We start from the raw sequence: 22,983 nt of genomic DNA on the forward strand, positions 1-22,983 counted from the left end.
GACTGCCCGCCTCCAGCTCAGACGCTGTGGGTGCAGACATCTGCCCCTGCCACGATGGCTCAGGTGGCTCTCTTTGCAGGTACAATGAGCTTATGAACTGCTCTGGCCCAGGTGGAGGAAGAGACAAATCTGGCGCTCAGAGAAAAAGCAGCAGTGAGTTGGGGCCAGAATCACTGATCCACTGAGACAGGCCATGGAGACAGAGGCACACATGGAGCCCTCAGGAAGAAGAGCAGGAGGAGTCGGACACAGGGCAAGGTTGCCCAAGGTGAAGCTTGCAGACACTGAGCACCCACGGCCTTTCTTCTCGTGGCAACACATTCCAGTTGCTGACAAAGTTCTAGGAAGAAACGAATGATCTCTCCAGTACCCAGTTGAAAAAGGAAGTGCAAAGTTTGGGAAAGGGCCCCATTCTTGGACGATTTATCTACCACTGAGAAGGGGTCTTAAGGAAGGCACATCCTTTGTCCTGGTTCCTTCCACATCACAGGAGGCAGGAGAGCCTCTGGATTTCTCCAGCTGCAAAGCAGCTGAGGCTGGTGATCTTCCCATGATTTCTCACTCAAGTATTTGCCTTAACCAACAACATGGCTTTAATCCATAAATGGCCCACAGTGGCTTTGGCTCACATGCACTCGGTGCTGCCTAAGCTCCTGTTGGGTCATGAGGTGAGAACATGGTGCCCTGTCCCCTCGCCCTGCTGCAGTGCCACACACACAGCCACCCTGTCCACCCTACTGCTCTTTCCCACCCTCTGGCCTCCCACCTGTCAGAGAAACTCTGCCTCCCTATGTCTCTCAGCTCCCGCGGTGGCTTCCCTTCTCCCTAACTCTTCTGTTACACAAACTGAAGCTGAACCTGAAAGCACATGACAACGATGCCATTTATCCCCATCGTTCAATCACTCATTCATCTCTCCCACTACTCACGGGACTGTGGGCAAGTGACTTAGCCTGTTCGTTAACAAGGAATGATTGTGAGAATTAAATGGACAAATCCATGGCCATCCATGGCATATTTTACATGTTCAATATGAGTTCATCTTTAGCACTATTGTTGTTTTCATTCTAGTCTATGTTATCACTTATCCAAACATTTACTGAAATCAGCTGTGTGTCGGGTACACTCTACAGAGTATGCGAGGAAGAATGGCCAAGGAGGCCCATGTTTCAGCAGCTCAGTGCTGGAATGGTCAGAACACCACCCCTCTGTCTGTACCTCAATGGACCACTTCCTGTAAAGAAAAATATCTTGTACAATAAAGCATTTCTTTGCAGAAGTCTAGAAATCCTTTGTATTTTCTTGGGTTATGACCTCTCTGTCAATGTGATTTCTCCCCTTGGGCTAAAGAACTCTGCCAGGCCGGGCGCGGTGGCTCAAGCCTGTAATCCCAGCACTTTGGGAGGCCGAGACGGGCGGATCACGAGGTCAGGAGATCGAGACCATCCTGGCTAACACGGTGAAACCCCGTCTCTACTAAAAATACAAAAAACTAGCTGGGCGAGGTGGCGGGCGCCTGTGGTCCCAGCTACTCGGGAGGCTGAGGCAGGAGAATGGCATGAACCCGGGAGGCGGAGCTTGCAGTGAGCTGAGATCCGGCCACTGCACTCCAGACCGGGCGACAGAGCAAGACTCCGTCTCAAAAAAAAAAAAAAAACTGCCAAACATGGGGAGCAGCCCATAATGAGAGATGGGATGGTATGCATTGTCTGGGATGCTTTTCTTTGCCTTTGTCAAGTTGCAGAGAAGAAAGGCCTTCTGAGAACAGGGACAGGGCAGTCCCCTATCCCACAATGCAGACCTGACACAGCTGCATCTTCTGGTGACCACACCACCTCGTGGTCACCACTGGAACTCCACCCAACCTCCTAAAACATGAAATTCAGCCACAGTCCTTCTGTCAGAGTGACCTTGAGGGCTACTTGGTGAGTGATATTGTTTGGATTTGTGTCCCTGCCCAAATCTCATGTCCAGTTGTAATCCCCAATGCTGGAGGAGGGCGCCTGGTGGGAGGTGAGTGGATCACGGGGCAGATTTTCCCTTGCTGTTTGCATGATAGTGAGTGAGCTCTCACGAGATCTAGTTGTCTCAAAATGCGCAGCACCTCCCTCTTTGCCCTTTTCCTCCTGTTCCTGTTATGTAAGACATGCCTGCTTCCCCTTCCCCTTCTGCCATGACTGTAAGTTTCCTGAGGCCTCCCCAGCCATGCTTCCTGTACAGTCTATGTGAGCCAATTAAACCTCTTTTCGTTATAAACTACCCAGCCTCAGGTATTTCTTTATAGCAGTGTAAAGACAGACTACTAGAGTGAGCAACACTGTCTAATTGCGGCAAACATTCTAAGAAATTAAAAAGGAAAACAACCCACTCCTCGGAAGACAGTATGTAATAGTGGTTCGAGCCAGATTAGAGTTTCACCTCCAGACGAATGAGCTGGGTGGCCTTGGGCACATTACACAGCCTCTCTCAGCCAGTTTCCTCATCTGAATTGGAGTCATAATAATGCCTATCTCATAATGTCGATATGAGGCCGGCATGAAGTTCCAGATGTGCTGGTTTCATACATGGCCAGTTAGTACCTGCCACCCAAGCATCCTCTGTCTCCTCCTGCCCATCCTCTGCCACTGGATTCAGTGTCAGGAGTGCAAAGTCCATTCACACACAAGACCCCTCTTGCTTGGGTCCATGAAAGCTGATGTTTTCCACACATTTCTGGAACCACCAAATAAAGTCCACACATAGCTGCAAATCAGTCCCAATCATGACTCCCATAGCTGGAGGGCCATACACACTGGACATGTCATATCTGCCTGCCTCTAATGGGCCACCTGAATGGGGACATGGTGACAGCTTTAGGGCAGAAGGTGGCCACACAAATTCCTACCATCCCTGTACATCGTGCCCTTTGCTGAGAGGTTCTAGACACTGATGCTCTGGCCCTCTCAGGATTATAAGCACTACCTCAGGCTAGAAAGGAGTCCCTCCTTCACCCTGCTGTGCCCAGTGAGGAGAACCCTGCCAAACCTCACTGGGACCCATTGTGTCACAGAGCAATAGAGGTTCTTCATCCCCACACAATTGTTTTCCTTCCTTGAAGTGGGTTTGAAGTGCTAGCTGCATGCCATCCTCACAGCCAGCATCCCATCAGGCACCTGACCCAGAACCCTGCTAACTCGCTCTGTCTCTTTCTTTTTTTCCTGGCCCCAGTGAATGCCAATTGAGGATACACTTTGTATCAGTTATCTATCTATTATCAGGCTATAAACTTAGTTGGCTTAACACAACAACCACTTTATTTGTTCCTGACGCTGTGGGTCAGCTTAGCTGGGTGGTTTCTCTAGGGTCACGTGGTTCCAGGAATCATCAGATGGTTTGATGAGGGCCTAAGGGTCCAGGTGGCCTCCCTTACATGTCTGAGAGTTGGTGTCAACTGTCAGTCAAGGCTTTTTATCTCTTTGTGTCTCTCATCTTCCATATGGTGACTGCAGCTTTCCTAGAGGACAGAGTTGGGAGCTGCAAGGCCTCTGAGGGCCTAGAGCCAGAAGTCACATGGTGCTACTTCTGCTTTCTAACTGGCTAAGGCAAGTCCCATGAACAGCCCAGATTCAAAGGAAATAAAGTCCACCTCTTGATAGACTGACAGTAAAGTTACATTTCAGAGGAAGCTCACACAGGGATAGAGGGACATTTTGCAGCCTTCTTTGCAAGCAGTCTCCCATATAGTGGTAGGATTTTTTGTTTATTCTACTTCGGTTGGCTCCTCATCCTTCCTGGAAATCAGTGAACGTAAGTTACTACTCCAGGGTGAAGGAGCAGAAGGACTTCAACACCAAATGCATCTGTATGTTTCTTTCCACCCCCTCACCTCTTGTCCTTGTCTCACTTCTGCCCTATTTCCCCCAAGTGTGTGATGCTTGGATCCTTCCTTTCAATCTAACCTTAAAGACAAACATTTCTTTCTTTCTTTTTTTTTAAGAAGGTTCTTACTCTGTCTCCCAGGCTGGATCACAGTGGCACAATCATGGCTCACTGCAGCCTCAAGCTCTCAGGCTCAAGCAATCCTCCCACCTCAGCTCCCAAGTAGCTGGGACTACAGGCATGCACCACCATGACAAGCTAATTTTTATTTTTATTTCATGTAGAGATAGGGCCTCACTTTGTTGCCCAGGTTGGGAAAGACAAACATTTCTAAGCCAAAAGCAATAGCTCCATCACTCAGAGAACCTCCTAGGTGCCAAAAATCAGTTTGTCCGGGCCAAGGATAAGAAGTAGTCATAGTGACTATGGGGAAGCCAACAAGGAAACAAATGTGAGAGATAATGAAGAGATGAATCCTGCTGATGAGAGATGCAGCCTTTTAAAATTACTTAAGACCTCTCATTTGGAAAGCGCATTGGAGAGAAGGTAAAAGAAGAATGGAAAGTAGGTAAGTCTGAGGTAGAATGTGAAGATCTAGTCCTCTTTGGGAATTTGATAGTGATTGCTTTAAATGTTTACATACATCTTGGGAGAATTGACAGTTTTGCAATACCAAGTCTTCCAGTTCATGAACATGGTACATCTCTCCCTGCATTTAGATCTTCTTTAATATCTTTCAAGCAAGTTTTGTAATTTTATCCTTTTGAATTTAAAGCATGTTAAGGCTATAACATTTTTATTTAAATATTTCTTAGTACCTTTTTTGAGAAGTGTGTGGCTATAGATGTGACTGCTGACACTCTCGATGAATAGTGGAAGGGTTATGTGGTCTGAATCAGTGGTGGGGACAACAAACAAGGTTTCCCATAAAACGGGTGTCCCTACCCATGGTCATGTCTGCCTGCTATGGAGAAAGAGTATTCCTGTAATAGATCAATAACTAGATAAAGAAAGCACAAATCTGTTTGGGGTTGCATTGTGGATGCCAATCTGCATGTTCTCAAGTTAGTGATTAAAAAAAGAAAGAAAGAAAGAAAAGAATAAGGGAAGTGTATTTCTGGACTGACTAATACAACTGTACCTCATCACCTGGGGTCCATAAGAGCTAGGAGAATTTACAAATGTTTCAACCTCTCTAAGGAACATGATGTTCTCCTGCACATTGTGAGAAAACTCCTCAACAAAGAAAGTAAGAAACCCAGGACCAAAGCACCCAAGATTCCCTATTGTGTTACTTCACGTATCTGGCAACTCAAACGTCAGCATATTGCTCCAAGGAAACAGCATTCTAAAAATAAATAAATAAATAAGGAAGAGGCTGTAGAATATGCTAAACTTTTGGCCAAGGAAATAAAGGAGGTCAAAGAAAAACACTAGAAACAGATTGCCAAAAGACTGAGGCTGTTTTCTCTGAAAGCTTCTACCTCGGAGTCCAGTCAAAAATAAGATTTTTCTAAGAGTAGCAAACAAATAAGATCAGACATCCACAAGAGGGAGAGGGAGGGGAGCAAGATTTCAGACACTGCAACTTATCAGACACTGGTTATAAAACAACTTCCTGTTTTTTTTTTTTTTTTTTAGAGACAGGATCTCACTCTGTTGCCCAGGCTGGAGGGCAGTGGCACAATCTCACCTCACTGCACCCTAAAACTCCAGGCTTAGATGATCCTCCCATCTCAGCCTCCCAAGTAGCTAGGACCACAGGTGCACACCACCACACCCAGCTAATTTTTGTATTTTTTTGTAGAGACAGAGTTTCACCATGTTGCCCAGGCTGGTCTCAAACTCCTGGGTTCAAGCGATCCGCCCACATAAGCCTCCCAAAGTTCTGGGATTACAGGTGTGAGCCACCAAGCCCAGCCAAAATGATCTTTTTTATTTTATTTAAATAAATGAAAGACAACTTTGAAAATATCTACAGGGAACAGCTAACTACAAAAATTACCTCCCAAATTTGACAAATAAACAAATAAAATATCTAGAAATTATAAGCAAAATTGATCAAATTTGCTGAATTTGGGCATGTGAACAGTAACCCTAATGGAGTTGTGTAATGTGGTTACCCAAATGGAGTCTGGCATGAAGTTCATGACTTCAGTTCAGCTCCACAGAACACTCTGGCCTTTTGCCAGATCATCTCCTCCAGTCACAATGTTAGGATCCAAAGGCATACTGTAAGTGGTTTTGGGGCAGTTGGGGTTCCAAACATTGGTACCAACATCCCCAACCTCGGAGAAAAATCCTTATTCCCTGTGGGAGGTATTGCACACTGCTGCAGGTCCATTGACTTTATTCCAATATGCTGTTTCTTATCTGTGACCCTATGATCCTAAGGACCCCAGCCAGGGGTCCCACACTAGACAGGTATGGAGGAAGTGACTGTGGCTAGCTATTGAAGACCAGTTCAGCCCACTAGAGGGAAAATGGAAGCAAAGAGTTGAACCACTCATCCCAATGTCCCTGAGTCTGCTTTACCAAGATGACTTTCTGACTCTCTGTCCATCTCTTGGCCCTTAACAAACCTGGGAGAAGAGAGAAGTAACCTAGTTCTGAGGCTGAATACTTCCCATGACATTCTCTACCTGGAACCACAATATTAAAAGCATTTAGAGATTCCCGAGCTGTCACAGGACAGAGGGAAGGAGAAAAATAATGATAAGATAACCCAGGGATAAAATTCGAAATATTCTCTGAATCCTGGGACAAAACTATTTGTTTTTAACTCTGATAAAAAAATCACAGTAATTGGCCAGGTGCAGTGGCTCATGCCTGTAATCCCAGCACTTTGGGAGGCCAAGGCAGAAAAATCACTTGAAGTCAGGAGTTCAAGACCAGCCTGGCCAACATGGTGAAACTCTGTCTCTACTAAAATGAAAAAATTAGCCAGGTGTAGTGGCATGTGCTGTAGTCTAGAAGCAACAGGCTGCACCATATAGCCTAGGTGTGTAGTAGCTGTATAATCTAGGTTTGTGTAAGCACACTGTATGAGTTTCACATAACAATGAAATTTCCTATCGATGTATTTCTCAGAATGTACTTCCATTGTTAAGTGGCAAATAACTGGATATTAGAAGAAACACAGGCAATCAACACTTTGGGAAGCAGAGAAAAATTATCACCTGCTAATATTTTCCCTCATATTATTGGTTATTTCAAAACTCTCTGGATATAAAGACAGGTAGAAGGAAGGGTGATTTCTAGTTTGCCTGGCTTCATTTCCTCCAGGACAGTGGTTCCTGGCTTGAGTTCTTATGGGAAAAGGGGAGAGAGTTCCTGGTTCTACACGTGTATTAGTTCATTTTCACACTGCTGATAAAGACATACCCAAGACTGGGCAATTTACAAAAGAGGTTTAATTGACTTACAGTGCCACATCTCTGGGGAGGTCTCACAATCATGGTGGAATGTGAAAGGCACATCTCACATGGAGGCTGACAAGATAAGAGAGCTTGTGCAGGGAAATTCCCCTTTTTAAAACCATCAGATCTTGCGAGACTCATTCACTATCACGAAAACAGCATGGGAAAGACCTGCCCCCATGATTCAATTATCTGGGAATTCAAGATGAGATTTGGGTGGGGACACAGCCAAACCATATCAGTGTGTATGTGTTGTGTGAGTGCATGTGCATATGCATACAGGTGTGTGCATACGTGAATGTGTGTGTGTGTATGTGTGTGTCTGTGTCTAGGGTAGAGGTAGAGGACAGAGACCTGGGTCAGGCACCAGGATTTCAGGGTGAAACCTGATATGTGTTTTCCCTCTTGCTCTGTGTAAATATCTCCATGTTTGAAAATGACCCTCATGGGCCTGGTGCCAGGTATAAACAGCCCTGGACTGGAAGACCTGCCACCATAGAGGTGCTAGAGTAGGGTGTGGATGAAGTGAGAAGGTAGCAAAGCAAGCATAGGGGTGCACTATGCATGGGGTCCAAAGGGGGTTTGTCATTGCCCTGGGGACTTGTTATCCTTGGTTGGATTCCTCAGGAGCTGCATTCAATCCCCAGCCACCAGTCCCCCTCCCTGACCTGATCCTATCCCGCCATAGATGAAATGCTAGGAGTCTCATCTACTTTCTTCATGCTCCATTACCTCTCAAATCTTCTTGCCATCTTCTTTTTCTTATCACCCCCCCAAACCAACTGAAGACCCCTCAGGGGGGTCCTGATGTCAGTAACAAGCAAATGTGGTCAATCTTGGGTCCTGCCTCATGACACTTTGGTTCTAAGTGATGAATCTTTACAGGACAGTTTTCAGTATTTCCAAACAGAGTATGTCCACAGGAACCCCCCAGATGTCCCAGGGAGTTTACATCAAGAAAATAAAGACTGGGAACAATGAGGCCTGGGCAAGGCCTCAGTATCTTACCAAGTACCCCCAGAATCCGGGGATCCCAGACCAGAGTGTCCTGCTATATTACATTGGCCCATTTATGAGTTGCTGAACTCTGTACCCCTGTCCTCAACCCTGGCCAAGGATAGAGGACTCTAAAGATCACTAAGAACTTTTCCTTGCTTAACTTAATGGTTTTTCTGCACCAGTGCCACACAAGAGAGAAAGAGAGACAGTCCAACCTTGAGTATTCCTTTATAACAACACAAACAGACTGAGACAAGCCCTACTAAAATTAAAAGTTAAACTTCCTGATTGATTCCCCCCACCCATCCTTGAGGTAATTCCTTTGTGGCTGAGCACAGATAATTAATCCTATCTGGGGGCATTTTCACTTGACCCTTGCTGAGAAGAAACCCAACCCATCAAAAGTAGTGACTCAAGATTCCACAAAGACTCTTCTCTCCTCTCCTTACCTTAACTGCCTTCTGCTCTCCCTGAAGACACAGATGACTGCTCAAGTGCAGGCTCCCATTTCCCAGGGCCTAAGCCCTCCTGCCTCGAGGGACCTACTATTCCTTTGCCTAGCCTCCCTGCTGGGTTTCCATATTCCCTGACATTCACAAGGCATTTGGGCACATTTCTATGCCACACCACATCACACCATACCATAGAATTATCCTTGGTGAATTCAGTGCCCAAATAGGGCCAGCTATACAACTTGTGGGACCAAGTGCAAAATGCAAATGGGGTGGGCCCTTGTTCGAAAAGCAAGAAAAAAGTGTCATTAAAGGTACTAAAATATAAATATTCCTCTTTTAAAGTATCATATTACTTATCAAATGAAATAGTATAATAATAATTCATGAATAACATTATAAACCTATAAATTGCTCCCCAAATCTATTTATGGTATCATAATTTTATGTAATACAATAAGCAATAATACTTTATTAAGTATTATTAAGGTGGTATTTTGATTGATCATAATATTTTTCTGAATCACTTTTCAAAAAATATGTTTGTCAGGTCATTAAAACGTATAGCTTTAGCCACTTTAAAAACAATTAATTTTCAATTAATATAATTAAAAGCAACGTCAGTTGCTCTTGGCAAGTACACAAAGATAATTTTTGATAATTTTAAATTTTGAGAAGGATCATTCTGCAGATGTGATTATTCCTGGAACTGTTAAGATTATTTTTCAGATTGTGACAACATTAGAATAAATTTCTGATAAGTTATTTCAAAATATAAATTTTAGTCCATCTAGAACTGATGCTTCTTAAGAAACAATTTTTCTAAAAATATTTAACTTGTCATACAACTTAATTTCACGTAAGTTGTATAATTTCAAATGTAAATGTAAACAATGGTATTTTAACGTTCCTCTGACATTTTCTATAATTTGTGGAAGTTGTACAGGAAACAAAGTGTCTTTATGGTTTATCTATAATTTAAAACACCCATTTATACATTAATGGTATATCCTTGTATCTTCTATCACAAGAGAAAGACATAATTTTAAAATGTCTTCCTCATTAACAATTGGTTTATCTGAAATTTCATATGAAAATAGTATTCTTTTTATTGACTATGACAATAGTTTACCTTAATTTGTATTTCTAAGCCTGTGGATATTCATTTTGCAATGTTGTAGCAATTTTCAAAAGCAAATATTCGAAACTCTTTGAAGAACTCTAATAATTCCTTGATATGCTTTATTGCAATGTCTTCATTGCATTTTTATTTGGTAATAAGAGTACAGTTTTGTAATAAGTGTACAGTTTATAGCTAACAAAGTTTACTGCCCCAGCATGGAAAGTTTCTGTCCCATAGTTCGGGCCAAAGTGCAAATGCCCTGAGATGGGCTCTGTGTACTGATGGGGAGACATGTCCCACTGGGATTCCATCTAGCCACTCCTCTCTTTGAGATATGGCCAGTATCTCTTACTGCTGCTGCTGCCATAAGCAACACCAATCTGGGCCCATGCTCTGGTTCCAATTGTCCCTTCAAAGTCTCACAGTGCCTCAGGCTGCCCCAGGCACACGTGTGTGCTGGACAGTGGGCCTAGGCCCATGCTGCACACCCTACTGCCTGGCATATCTCCTACGCCCATGCTTGGGCTCCAGTGTACCATCAGACTGCACTCACAAAACACAAGTCCAAAGATGAAATTATAAGAATTGCAAGATGGCAACAGCAGAGCATTAAACCAGCCATGGACTCCTGAAAGCAGGATCCCATGTGACAGCACAGGTCAAATGCTCATGAAGCCAGCCCTGCCCAAAGAATTTGCTGCATAGGAAAGGGATTATATAATTTGGTCATTCAAACCTGGATGCCTTTGAAAGTGCCAGACACACAATTAATAATGATTCTGAGGCAACAGGTATAAACTGGACCCGTCCTGGACAACCTGGGGTATCTGATCCAACTAGGAGTCCAACACAAGAGGCTCATATTCCAACTGTGAGTGATCTTCACTTCTGTGATGGAGCAGCTGTACACATGTGTGAACATGCCTAGGGTGCTCCACACAGGAAACCTAAAATACGGTGTCTCAACCAGTTCCTCTCTGTCCCTCTCCTTCTTATATGCTCGCATCTGAATTTACCACCATTCTCAGTCCTAAAGAACTGAAAATCTTGCTTCCTGTGTAAATTTTGCCCCAATATATTTGTCCTCTCCTGGCCTCACTGCTCTCCCAGCCTGGGCCCCAGAGTCCTTACCCTGATCATCTCTGGGGCACCTTCAACTGCTTTGATGTCCATCCTTCCATTTGACATGCCCAGGAATAAAACCCAGCTCCCAGATACACCCTTCCATATGCTGTCTCTATTTCTCTATCCCTGTTGACAAGGACTCTAGAGAAAAGTCCACAATTGTGTCACTGAGAATCCACGGCTTTCCATCTCAGCGGAGCACCACCTGAGAACCCTTGAGCTCACCATTTACCTTGGCACTCGTAAACGTCTTGCCTTAGATCTGTAAGCTGAAGAATTGATGTAGTGGGGAGATTTCTGGTGCCTTGACTAGTTTCCCCAGGGGAATTTTGCTTCTGTGCAGTTTTTTCCCCCATCACTTTTGGTTGAAGTCTGTGCCTCAGAGGCCAGGTCTTGATACTTGGTTTTCTTTGGCTTGCATCTCACAGCCCTTTCCAGTCTCCCTTTGGGGTTGTAGACCTCATAAATAGTGGAGGAGATTCTGCTCCCTAGGTTCTGATGTCCCACTCTGCTGTGAGGCTAGATGGGGCCAGATATTTGAATCCAATGTAGTTTGTGTGGTTCTTCCATCTCTGAGAGCATGAGTAGGTGCCCTCACAAAGAGTTTCAAATGGGAGGGTCCCCATTCCTACAATGGCACACCCTTGTTGTGGACCTTGCTTGACGGCTTGAGGATAGAATCTCATACCATGGCCCTGCCTTTGGGAAGAGGGTATTTGTGATCTCTCTGTTGTTCCTGCTGATGCCAAAGAGAAGTCCTGCTCCCTGCTCTGCACAGATTGGCAGTACCAACCACACTTTGACTTTTCAAGGAAATAGAATACTACAGGGGGTAAAGGAAGTGGTGAGCTGGGGTGTGGGTTTGAGACCTTATCCAGTCTTCATGACTTAGCACTCTCAGAAATAAATTTCTGCCCTATCTACCCCGGATTGGTTATTCCTCAAGCATTGCTGGAGCATTTGGGGAGGAATGCTATTTATTTATTCATTGAAGATGGGTCTTGCTCTGCCACCCAGGCTGGAGTGCAATGGCATGATCATGGCTCCCTGTGATTTCAACCTCCTGGGCTCAAGCAATCCTCTCACTTCAGCTTCACGAGCAGCTGGGACTACAGTGTTCACCACCGGATCTGGCTTTTTTTTTTTTTTTTTTTTTTTATAGAGTTGGAGCCTCACTTTGTTGCTTTGTTGCTCAGGCTGGTCTCAAACTGCTGGGCTGAAATGATTTTCCCACCTTGGCCTTCCAAAGTGCTGGGATTACAGGCATAAGCCACCATGCCCAGCTTCACTTATTTTCCTGTGTAGCTGTCCCTCCTTTAAGAGACCCACACCTTGAAGGGTTATGATACTTCCGTCTGCCTTTTCCCAAGCCCAAAAACCCTACTCGCCTCTGCTAGCTTCCCAGACCCACAACAAGCCTCAAGCTGGCCAGGCTGACCAGCTATGCCAACCCTCAGCTGGGAGTGAATCCTGTAGGGTTGTGGCAAGAGAAGCAATGCAACCTATCCTCAGAAGTGAAGCTGTCATTGACTGGGAATCTGCTTCAGGAACAGGTTTAAGAAGTCATTGAAAATTCCTTCAAATTGTCTTCTAATCTTCACTTTCTAGAAGCAAGAGCACCTTCTCAGGAGCATCAGAGGACCTCAGGGCTCACCTCTGAGTCAGGAACATGAGAATGCCCCAGCAGAGGTCACTGGCAAGGCAGCGGCAGGGAAACACATCCGCTTGCCTTCTGAGGGGCTCAAAACCCTGCCACCTGCAGAGACTCATAACTTTCCAGTGATGCCAGAATCTCTTTCTCATTTCCCAGTGATGCCACAAAGAGTCTTTTCAAATCTAGCCGGGAGTGAGTAGGACTGTTGGGCAAGGTTGGGAATTCACAGGGGTCTCTCTGCCAAAGGGTCATTGGTGGAATGCCTGCCAGTCTAGTATGAGCTCCAGTTTTACATCTGAAGGGTAAGAGTGAAGGCCAGGAGGTAAAGGTGGAGATAGAGGTGGAGGGGGCTAGTATCTTCTCTCCACCATGGGACCTTAGCACAGGTTCTACAGTGCAGGAGCTATGAATGGCAGAATTTCACTGGTGCTCAAATAAATTCTTAGCTAATAATTGTAGATGGGGTAGGGCGTTGATGCTAAGAGATCTGGTAGAAAGCTCTCTTCTAAAACATTTATTTATTTAAAACAACAAATATTTTATTTATAGGTTGTATGACTTCAATAAAATATTTTTTCTCTCTTATTCAATTTCCTTTATATTTTTTTCTCCAGAGGATGAACACTGAATATCTTCAGTTTCTGGATACGATGGACTAAATTGTGTCTCTATCTCCTCTAATTTCATATGTTGAAGCCCCAGCTCCCATTGTAATGGCATTAGGAGGTGGGGCCTTTGGGAGGTGATTAGGGTTGGAGGAAGTCACGAGAGTGGAGCCCACATGGTGGAATTACCATCCTCATAAGAAGAGACACCAGAGCTCTCTCGCTCTCTCTCTCTCTCTGTCTCTCTCTCTCACTCTGCCATGTGAGGACACAGCAAGAAGGTGACTGTCTGCAAGCTGAGAAAGGAGACTTCACCAGAACCTACCCATACTGGCACACCCCAATCTCAGACTTCTAGACTTTAGAATTTCGAGAAAATAAATTTCTGTTGCTTAAGCCACCTAGTTTATGATATGTTGTGATGGCAGCCCAAGCTAAGACAGTGGGGTGTGAATGGAGAGAGAACAATTTAGCATATGTATAAGATGTGGGAGATGGGGGCAAAACATTGGTAAAAAAGAACCAATAATGAAAGTAAGAATTAAATAAAGAATGAAAGCACAAAAGCTAATGGAGAGCAAGATGTTCTGTCCAGTTTCTCTGAGATTTTAAAAGAACAGAAAATATGCCAAATTTGTTAGGGCACTGGCTTTCATTTTTGGCTACAAATTACAATTATCTGAGGGGATCTGAAAAAAGCTACAGAAGGCTGGGCTCCACCCCACACCACTGGAGAAGGAGCACCAGACATGGAGCCTGGGTGTGGGTAGTGTTTTGTTTTGTTTTGTTTTGAGACGGAGTCTTCCTCTGTTGCGCAGGCCAGAGTGCAGTGGTGTGATCTTGGCTCACTGCAACCTCCGCCTCCCAGGTTCAAGTGATTCTCCTGCCTCAGCCTCCCGAGTAGCTAAGATTACAGGCACACGCCACCACAACCAGCTAATTTTTGTACTTTTAATAGAGATGGGGTTTCACCATGTTTGTCAGGCTGGTCTTGAACTCCTGACCTCGTGATCCACCTGCCTCGGCCTCCCAAAGTGCTAGGATTACAGGCGTGAGCCACCGCATTCAGCCGAGTGTGGGTAGTTTTAAAGGCCCCCCCCCCAGCCGCAGGTGATTAAAATGAGCAGGGTGACTTGCAAGTCAGTGTCCTGCTGCTGGGATTCTCAACCATCAGAAATGCCCGGGGGGCTCGTTAAAACACAGATTGCTGGTCTTCTTCCTCAGGTTTTCTCACTCAGCCGGTCTGAGGTGAGTATGAGAATTTGCATTTTCGACAAGTTCTCAGCTGATGCTGGTCTGCGGAACCACAATTTGAAAACCATCGTCTTAGAGGAATAAATGCTGACCTTTTTTATGCCATGGAAATATGCATGTGTACTCAGTCTATAAACTTGACTAGCTTAGTTGATTCTCTCTTGCATGTACCTGCAAGCAAAAACAGGGTACCACTTGTAACTTCAAATCAGAGTTCTGCCCATTCTGTCTCCACTTCATTTTGTTCAAGTTGCGACTGAGGAGCTCGGGTCATTTTTGGCCCTTTCCTACCCCTGAGGAGCCATAGTTCTTGCAGTTGGAGGATGGATTTACAATATGAACACTTGTCTTTCCTCTATTCATGCATCCAGGGTCTGTCTCGCTCTATCGGGAGCCAGCAGGCCCTACCTTGAAAGATTCTCAAAGAACATCCCTGAGTCAGGGACTGACTGACCAAGGTGTTGAACCTCTCCCTCCTGTTGGGGGAAAAGTAGACTTGACTGGAGACATGGGTGGGAGATGAGACTGGGAGGCTTGAAAGAAAGGCTAACAGAGAAGGATGGTGTTGGAGGTGGAGTCAGGAGAGAGGCAGTGTCCTTGGAGATGCCCTTCTGCAGGCTTTAGTTGGTAAGTATCTTCCCACCAACCCAACTCCCCGTCCCTGGGGTGAGGTCAGGGAATTAGGAAGTAAGTTGAAGTCTCAACTTTCACTTTCTGCACCCTGAACAGCTTGGTGATATTCACCTGACTACCTTAGCCAAAGAAACATCTTCAGTGCAATCCAGTGTGTGTGGTCTGGGATGACAAGGGAAGGGGTACCCTGGCAGAGTGCAACCTCTTCTTGAACATCCTGAGGGCTCCAGCAGAGACTGAGTTTGAAAAGCCTACAGTTTCTCTTCTCTCCTTTCCCCATCCCAGCCTCAGAGGTATCCAAAGACCAAGTGTCCCCAAGACAGTTCCCCTGGGACAAGAGACAAGAAACCTGAATTCACTATATTTTCCTCTTTTTCTGAGTCAGTCCCTTAATAGGTTAACAAGGAATCCTAATAGGTTGACAAGAAAGAATTGTATGAGAAGGAAGAAGAAGGCCCAATACTGCATCTGGGTTACAAAAAAGCATTTTGAATTTGCAGAATATCAGAGATAATTACATTCCATCAGAAATAGCAAAATGCTTTCTGAAATCATACACACACACAAACATACAAATGCACACATGTAAATATGTGGAATGTTCTTTCTAGAGTTAGATAATCAGAGACTGACCATGGTAGATGCTAAGTCAGAAGCTCGCTCTGTGGAGTGAGACAGAGGCTGTTACGGACAATAGCATCACATAACTGGGTGTGAAACTCTGGAGCTCTGCTCTCAGTAGCTCCCCTCACTTCACAACAGCTCTAAGGGTTGTATTGTTTTTTGTTACCTCTAGCCTTTAATTTGACTGGTGAAGAGTAGGCGGTACCTCTGTCTGTGTGCTCAATCATACCCCATTCTCCCTGGAAACACACATTTCTTTCTTCTCTTCTGTGTGTATTCAACCTCTCCCTCTCAACAGAGTCTTCCCATTAGATGTAAAATATGCTTGTATCCTACTTCACTGCCCAACTCATCCATATTCACCACCTTTATTTTCTCACCTCCCATTCATTTCCCAGCCCATACTAATTCACTTCTGGTTCTATTACTCCAGGATTCCAAGCCTCCTCTTATGTTTAATATTATTGATCAGCCCTTTCTTCTTGAACACCTCTCTCCTGGTTATCCTTCTATCTCCCTGGCAGCTCATCACAGACTCATCTTCCCCTTTGTGGCCCTTTAACATTGAAGTTCTCCAAGCCTGGTTGTAGGCCCTCTGCTCAGGCCTAGGCTGACCCATCTATCCCAAGGCTTCAAGGCATCACTCACTGTCAATGATTCGTCTCTCACCTAGCTGAACCTCAGCTCTGTATATCCAACCACCAACTTAACATCAGTTTTAGGCATCTCAAAAGCCAAACAGCCAAACAGCCTGCTCTCATGATATTTTCATCCCAGTCTGGTCCATTTCTCAGATTCCCATCTTGGTAAACCAGCACTAACATCTATCCTTGGCCACAAGTCAGAAACCTTTGAGTTTTCCTCGATGACTCCCTCTTCTTCATTGCCCCACATAACCCATCACTTGGAGAATGTGCAAGTTCCACCCCTTGGACCTCCTAAATAATTCACAGATCTTTCCATGTCCATCAGCTATTTCCATGACCATCACCCTAGATCAAGCCTCCACCTTTTACTGTCTAGGCTACTCCTACATCCACCTGGCCTCTTTCCAATAAGGAATATTTTCAAGACGCTATTCTGACCATGCCATACCCTTTGCTGAATATGTCAGGGGCTTCCCATTGCACTTAGGATAAAAAGATTTTCAACATGGCCAATATGGCTGTCCTATGTTTGGTCCCTTTACCAATCTTCCTGACTTCATCTCATAGCTCCTTTTTCCTTGCTCCTCCAGCAGAGCTGGCCTTTCCTGAATTTTTCCATCTTATCCTGCTTAATCTCATCACAGGACCTTCGCATGCAAAGTTATCTCTAAAATATTCTCTGTCTAGTCAAACCTATTCCCAGCTCAAGGGACAGTTCCTCAGGGAAATCTTTTCTGGTCTTACTAATTAGTGTATTAGTTAGTGTCATAATATTATGTATCCTTAACAATTTGTATTATAATACAGTGATAATTTTGCGTTTACTGTTATTACTTTCATAGTACAGTGATTAAATCTGTAAACTCTATTGTACTGCCAGGCACTGAATGGGCCTGCAATAAATAATTATTGCAGGAAGGAAGGAAATTAAGAAGGTTGAGAGGGAGGGAAAGAGGAAATGGCAAGAGAATGAATGAATAATCACCTGTATGCTCGCTTTCAGAATCACCAGAAAGAGGCCAGCCCCACATGTAATAGGAAAGTAGTCTACCTGAAACCATTCATTTATTCAAATATTTATATATTCATTATTAAAGTAACTTACTTGTTTCCGATTGTGAACATAACTATTCCTCTTGGAAAACATGAGAAAATACCCAAAGTATAAAAGAGAACCAAGTCACCCTTTATTCTATAGTCCAATGACGAACCATTGTTAACATAATTTGGTGTATTTCTTTCCAGGTTTTTTCTATGTGTATATATAGTAACTAAGTGGGACCGTTCTATATATAAGACTTGCTTCTTGCTTCTTTCTCTTAATGATATATTATTAACATTATCCTGTGTTCTTAAGAATTCCTTGAACACATGGCGTTTAAATTGCTAAAATGTATTCTACCGCATGGATGTACGTAAACTTAAACGCCTTTCCACCCGTTGTTGGATATTTAAAAGGCTTGTCAATTTATTGCTTCTGTAACATTTACACGTTTTGTGGGGCCTCAGAGGTAAACCAGGTAATGCAAGGAATCTCGGAGGAGGTGGATTTTGGAAAAACTGGAGGCAGCTTTACCCGGGCAGCTGAATAGAACACTTAATCTCTCTGTAGGTTGCTGGGATCCGGACAGGTGTCAGCATGGAACGTATTGTTGGTCAAGGTAACCAGCTCTTTATCACTCAGGTGTGTACCGGGAGGGGGTGCCTGTTCGCTGCGCAAGTTTGGCCTAAGCTCACCTGCCCTTCAAACCCTGTGGCGACGAGGCCCGAAGCCTTAAGCTCCGACCTGGCTACCGCCGCCAGCCAGATGCGGTTCCCTGGGTCCACGCGCCGCCACGTGCCACCACAGGGCCCGCCCCTCCCGCTCCTGGCCACGCCCCTCACCCTCCGCCCTCGGAGGCTCTCTCCGCTGCTCCGCCTCAAGGCGACCTCCGCAAGTCCTCTCAGCCCCCTGGAGTAGCCTCGCCCCCGGCCGGCGGCCCCGCCCCCGCAATCCGGGCCCCGGGGCTGCCCCGCCCCGCAGGCCACTCGGGAGGCGCGGGGGCGGCGCCCTGCGCGATGACGTGGGCGGGCGTGCGCGGTGACGGCCCGCGTCCCTGTTACTCAGCGGAGCGGCCGAGGCTGGACGACGCGGCTTGGATCGCGGAGCCGCGAGCAGAGCTGGGTAACGGCCGCGGCGACCGCCCGGACCGCGCCTGTCCCCGCTGGCGGGCTTCCCTGTTGCCGTTCGCTGCGCTGCCGGGTGAGTGCGGCGGACGCCGCAGGGCCTGGGCGGCAGGCGGCCCCGTCGTGTTTATGTTATTGTGCCGCTGCCGCCGCCGCCTTCTCAGCGGTAACCACCTCCCGGGAGTGGGGGCGGGAGCGCGCGGCGGGCGGGGGCGGTGCGGGAACAATAGCGGCGCAGAGGCGGGGGCCGGCCGAGGGGGCGTGGGGCTGCGGGACCTCGGCGCGCTCCGCTACCCGCCAGCCCGCCCGCCGCCGCGAGCCCCGCCCGCCTGTCCTCTCGCGTCCTCTTCGCGCGGGTCCTGCCTCCGCGGCGGGAGAAGAAAATGGAGCGGGGGGGTGGGTGGCAAGTTCTGAAACACTTCGGCAACGGTCGGACAGAGGCGTCTCCGCGGCCCGCCGCACCCTGGTTGCCTCTGGGGCGGCGAGGAGCCGGGGAGAGCGCTTCTGCCAGCGGGTCCCCAAGGCTGCCCCGCGCCCATGGGGACCGTATTTTGCTTCTCGGTGGTTTCTTTGTGCTCAGGTTCTGGGTGAAGGCAGGCAGCAGCGCTGAAAAGGGCCGGGATGGCCTGCAGCTCTGGGCTGCGAGGCAGAGCCCAGGCCCGTGGTTCAGGTGGGAGGTGTCCATCCAGCTTGGCCCGAGCTCCCGAGCTTCGATGGTCAGCGCACATTGCTCTTGAGGGTCACTCGGTGGTGACCTTTTGACTTTTTCACCCCACCTTCCCATCTCTTTGTCTCGCATTTGTGTTCCGGATTCAGAGATGGTAGAACCAAGTCCATTTTAAAGTACCCTGATGAACACTTTCCGTTTTTATTTCTGAAAGTTCCCCGCCTGGTCTTTATTGCGAATTTAATAACATGTCAACTACATGGCATTGTCCAGTGATTACCGTTTTTACCTCTGAAATTCAGCGATCTGTCCAGTAGAATTCTGGTCCGTCAGTCTATTGTGTTTTGAGATAGGCATCCAGCAAATACCTCCTTGGCAATTAGAACATGTGTTTTTCATTCATTCATTCATTCAGCAACTGTTTGATACCATACCCAGATGAAGAGGTTTGGTTTGAAGGTAAAGGAAAGTATGCTTTCATGGAAGAGGATGCTTTGACTGAAGTATAATAGATGGACCTTTAAATGAGACAATTACATAAGAGATGTCTGTTAAGGAAGGTATGGTTATGTTCTGGGTCATTTTTTAAGCAGTATATCTGGAAGTTCAAGTGTAATGTTAGGAAGTAGAATTAGATTTGGTCTAAATATACAACAGCTTTTATTTATTTCTAAATTTTATTTTTTCCAGTCTTGCAGCCTTACAGTCATTTGTAATGGTTACCTCAGATTCCCCTGCTGTGGTTAACGTTAAACCTAGGAGGTCAGATGCTCTAAGTGAACATGTTTAGTGCTGTGCCTGACAAAAGCAAGCAATCAAAATGGGACTTCCTTGAGGGCAGGCCTGTCTTGCATCTGTTTCTCCACCACCTAGCCTGGAATATAGTAAGTGTTCAATAAAAGTCGGATTGATGAAAAGCTCTTTGTAATTGATAATATTTAAATTCAAGCCTTAAAAAAAAAACTGTAATGTTCTCCATAAAGTTTTGGAAGCTTCATGCAACTGTCGCTTCAGATGGCTAAATGATCAGTTCATGTACATTATCTGTTATGATGACATGGGCTTTTGAATCACGTGTAGGTCATTCACTGTCCTAAAATAAAATCTTGTCTAAATGTTTTTTTAATATAATTAATAAACTTAAGTAGGTTGTGGAGTGTGTGTTTCTGTGTATGTACTAGTTTATGTGTGTCTGTGTGTGTGTATGTACGTAATGCACACACAGGCACACATAAAGTGGTATTTCAGTAGGGGTCTAAAATGATTGCATTTATAATTTTGTGAATATTATTTGAAAGGTTTTTGGTGACTCTCATTTTGTGAAAAATTGAGGACAAAGCCACATAAATGTTTTATTAGAAATATTTCTAATATTTTGGAAATGTTTACTTGAAATGTTTGGTTTTAAGTTCTAACTTGTATTAACACAATTGGTACAAAATATGAGCCTAAAACTCAAAATAATTCATTTTTCCAAGTTAAAGCTCTTTTCCACTCACTGAACAGATTAGTGTTTGTTTTGGATTTGAAAGAATACGAAAAGAGTGAACTAATTAATGAGCTTCTTATTATTTGCTGTAAAGTGGAAATGAAGAAATAAGAAAATGATACTTTTTAAAGATGAGGGATGAAAATCTTTGAGATACCAACGTTTTATTGCTTTACCTAGTTAAGGTATGTCAGATTCTGGTAGGGGTTACTGACAATCCTTTGGCAGTAGCTCACAGTCAGCCTATGTAAAGAACCAGAGTTGTGTTATTTTGTTTTCCAAATTATTCGTTTTTAAAAATAACTTTATTGAAATTTAATTGACATGAAATTCACCAGTTAAGAGTGTATATATTTCAGTGGTTTTTAGTATATTCACAATGTTGTGCATTGATCACCATCACCAATTCCAGAACATTGTCATCACCCCAAGAAGAAACACCATATTCATTAGCAGTCACTCTGAATTTCGCTTCAAATTATGCTTTAAAGTAAGAGATACAGCATCGACTCTGTTAGTAAATATGTTCCTTTAATAAGTATGAAAAGAGCTCCTTTTAAGTGTCCTGTCCTGGCAGAATAGGAAACTATATCCTTCATACTCCTTTAGATCAGGGAAAATGCCATTTGGAAAGGAAGTTAGTGCAAGAATACATTGTACACAAATTAATGTGGTTAGAATCTTAACTATTTGCTACATGACTGATATTATCGAAGTGACCTTGGGAGGATGAGATGTTCAGTGAAACAGCTTGAAGTAATTTGTTGTTAAATGACTAGTCCCCAACTATCCTAGTGCTAAGAGGTTGTTGAATAGGAGCCTGCTTCTTGTTGGTAAGCTTTGCCAGCGGGTTGAATTTTGACATATTTGAGTCATCTACATGGTTGAGATGCTTTGTTGCACGAGTAGAAATACAAAATAATGTCTGACATTAGGATTCCAGCGCTCTAGAGGTCTCTGGTCAAGTCAATGGTATGGGTAGTAGCCTTTCTGATTCACGTAATCCAAGGAAGTCATTATAACCGCATAGCTTTATATATGAATCATTTGCCTGTGTCAGTGAACTGTGATGCTGATTGTCTTCATCATGTGCTCTTTACCTGAACATTTAGAAGCCTTGCATTCTTACTCTTAATGCAGGTAAGGTTGAACTTTGATTTCAGAAATGATTTGACTGAAAGGTGACAGGAGTATTGAAATGAGTTACCCTGTCATTCAGGTCAATAGGTGGAGCTAGAGCAATCCAGGAATCAGACCTAGGTTCGTTTCTCAGTTCCGCCATCTGGACTTTGTCATCAACAAGTTCTGGAGCTCTAGGCAAGTGCCTTAATGTTTTTGGCTTTAAAAGTATAAACTCAGGCTGTCAGAACTTTTTTTTATAGAAGGCTTGTTCCTCAGATAGGTGGTTCTAGAGAAAACATACTAGGACAAAAAGAGCCCTTCTTGGGTGATAATCAGAAGCCTAAGTTAAGAACAGTAGTCAAAGTTAGAATTTTGTAATTTTCAGAAGCCAAAAAAATTGTTGAGTTAAATTTTTTCTTTAATATCTAGACTTAGAAAACAAATGGAAGACTTCGCCATAAGCTGGAGATTCTTGGAAAGGTAGATTTTTATTTATTCCACAGCATCATGCCTTCTCATGAGACCCTATGCTCTCAGAGATTTTGTGGAAGACATAAAATGAAGAGTTCATTATCCTCAGGAAGCTTGTAGTCAAGGATGAGACTTAAGGCATCTCTGAACAGTGAATTTATGCTCTTTTAAAAGGTATATGAAAGGGCTCCTGCCAAACAAAAGCCTACTTCACATCTCTGCGCAAGCCAAATTTCACTGAAATCCAGTTTTTAAAATTGTGTGTGTGTGTGTGTATGTGTGTGGGGGGAGAGAGAGAGAGAGAGAGAGGGAGGGAGGAGACACCTTTTTGGAAAACTTAGTAGCTTCCGTTCTTTTTCTTGGAGGTGGGTTATATCACAAATACAAGACATGCCTGTGTTTGCTGTTACCCTTTATTGTATTTCAGATTTAGTTAAAATCTGCCATTCTTTAGAAAGTTAAAGAACCCAAACCTTATAGTGATTGCAAGCGTGGGTTTTAAGGTCAGCCTGAGTTCTAATCGTGCTCCAATCTAACTGTGTTATAGGCTCGTTCAGGTTATATAACGTATTTGGGCCTGTTTTATTGTCTGTCAAATGAGAATAATAATAGCACATAACCTCATAGGTCTGTGAGGTTTAAATAAGGTACTGCATGTAAAGTGCCTGGTACTGG

The 22,983-nt window shown here is 44.6% G+C and overlaps 1 protein-coding gene across 15 annotated transcripts in view; it reads left to right on the forward strand.

Annotated features, from left to right (window-relative positions):
- The first annotated feature begins 18,452 nt into the window (after window positions 1–18,452).
- The window catches only part of MAPK8 (mitogen-activated protein kinase 8), a 156,366-nt gene continuing 151,835 nt past the window's right edge, over window positions 18,453–22,983 (forward strand). For 6 of the 15 annotated variants that reach the window (XM_033209986.1, XM_033209978.1, XM_033209973.1 and 3 more), the window contains exons 1-2: window positions 18,453–18,635; window positions 19,917–20,110. The gene's annotated coding sequence lies outside the window, so the exon portion shown is untranslated. The remainder of the gene's footprint in view (window positions 18,636–19,916; window positions 20,111–22,983) is intronic. The other 9 variants (XM_033209987.1, XM_033209979.1, XM_033209975.1 and 6 more) reach the window with 4 other exon arrangements.

This window comes from Trachypithecus francoisi, unplaced genomic scaffold, assembly GCF_009764315.1.
Source record: "Trachypithecus francoisi isolate TF-2019V2 unplaced genomic scaffold, Tfra_2.0 Lachesis_group9, whole genome shotgun sequence".
Taxonomy (NCBI): Eukaryota; Metazoa; Chordata; class Mammalia; order Primates; family Cercopithecidae; genus Trachypithecus; species Trachypithecus francoisi.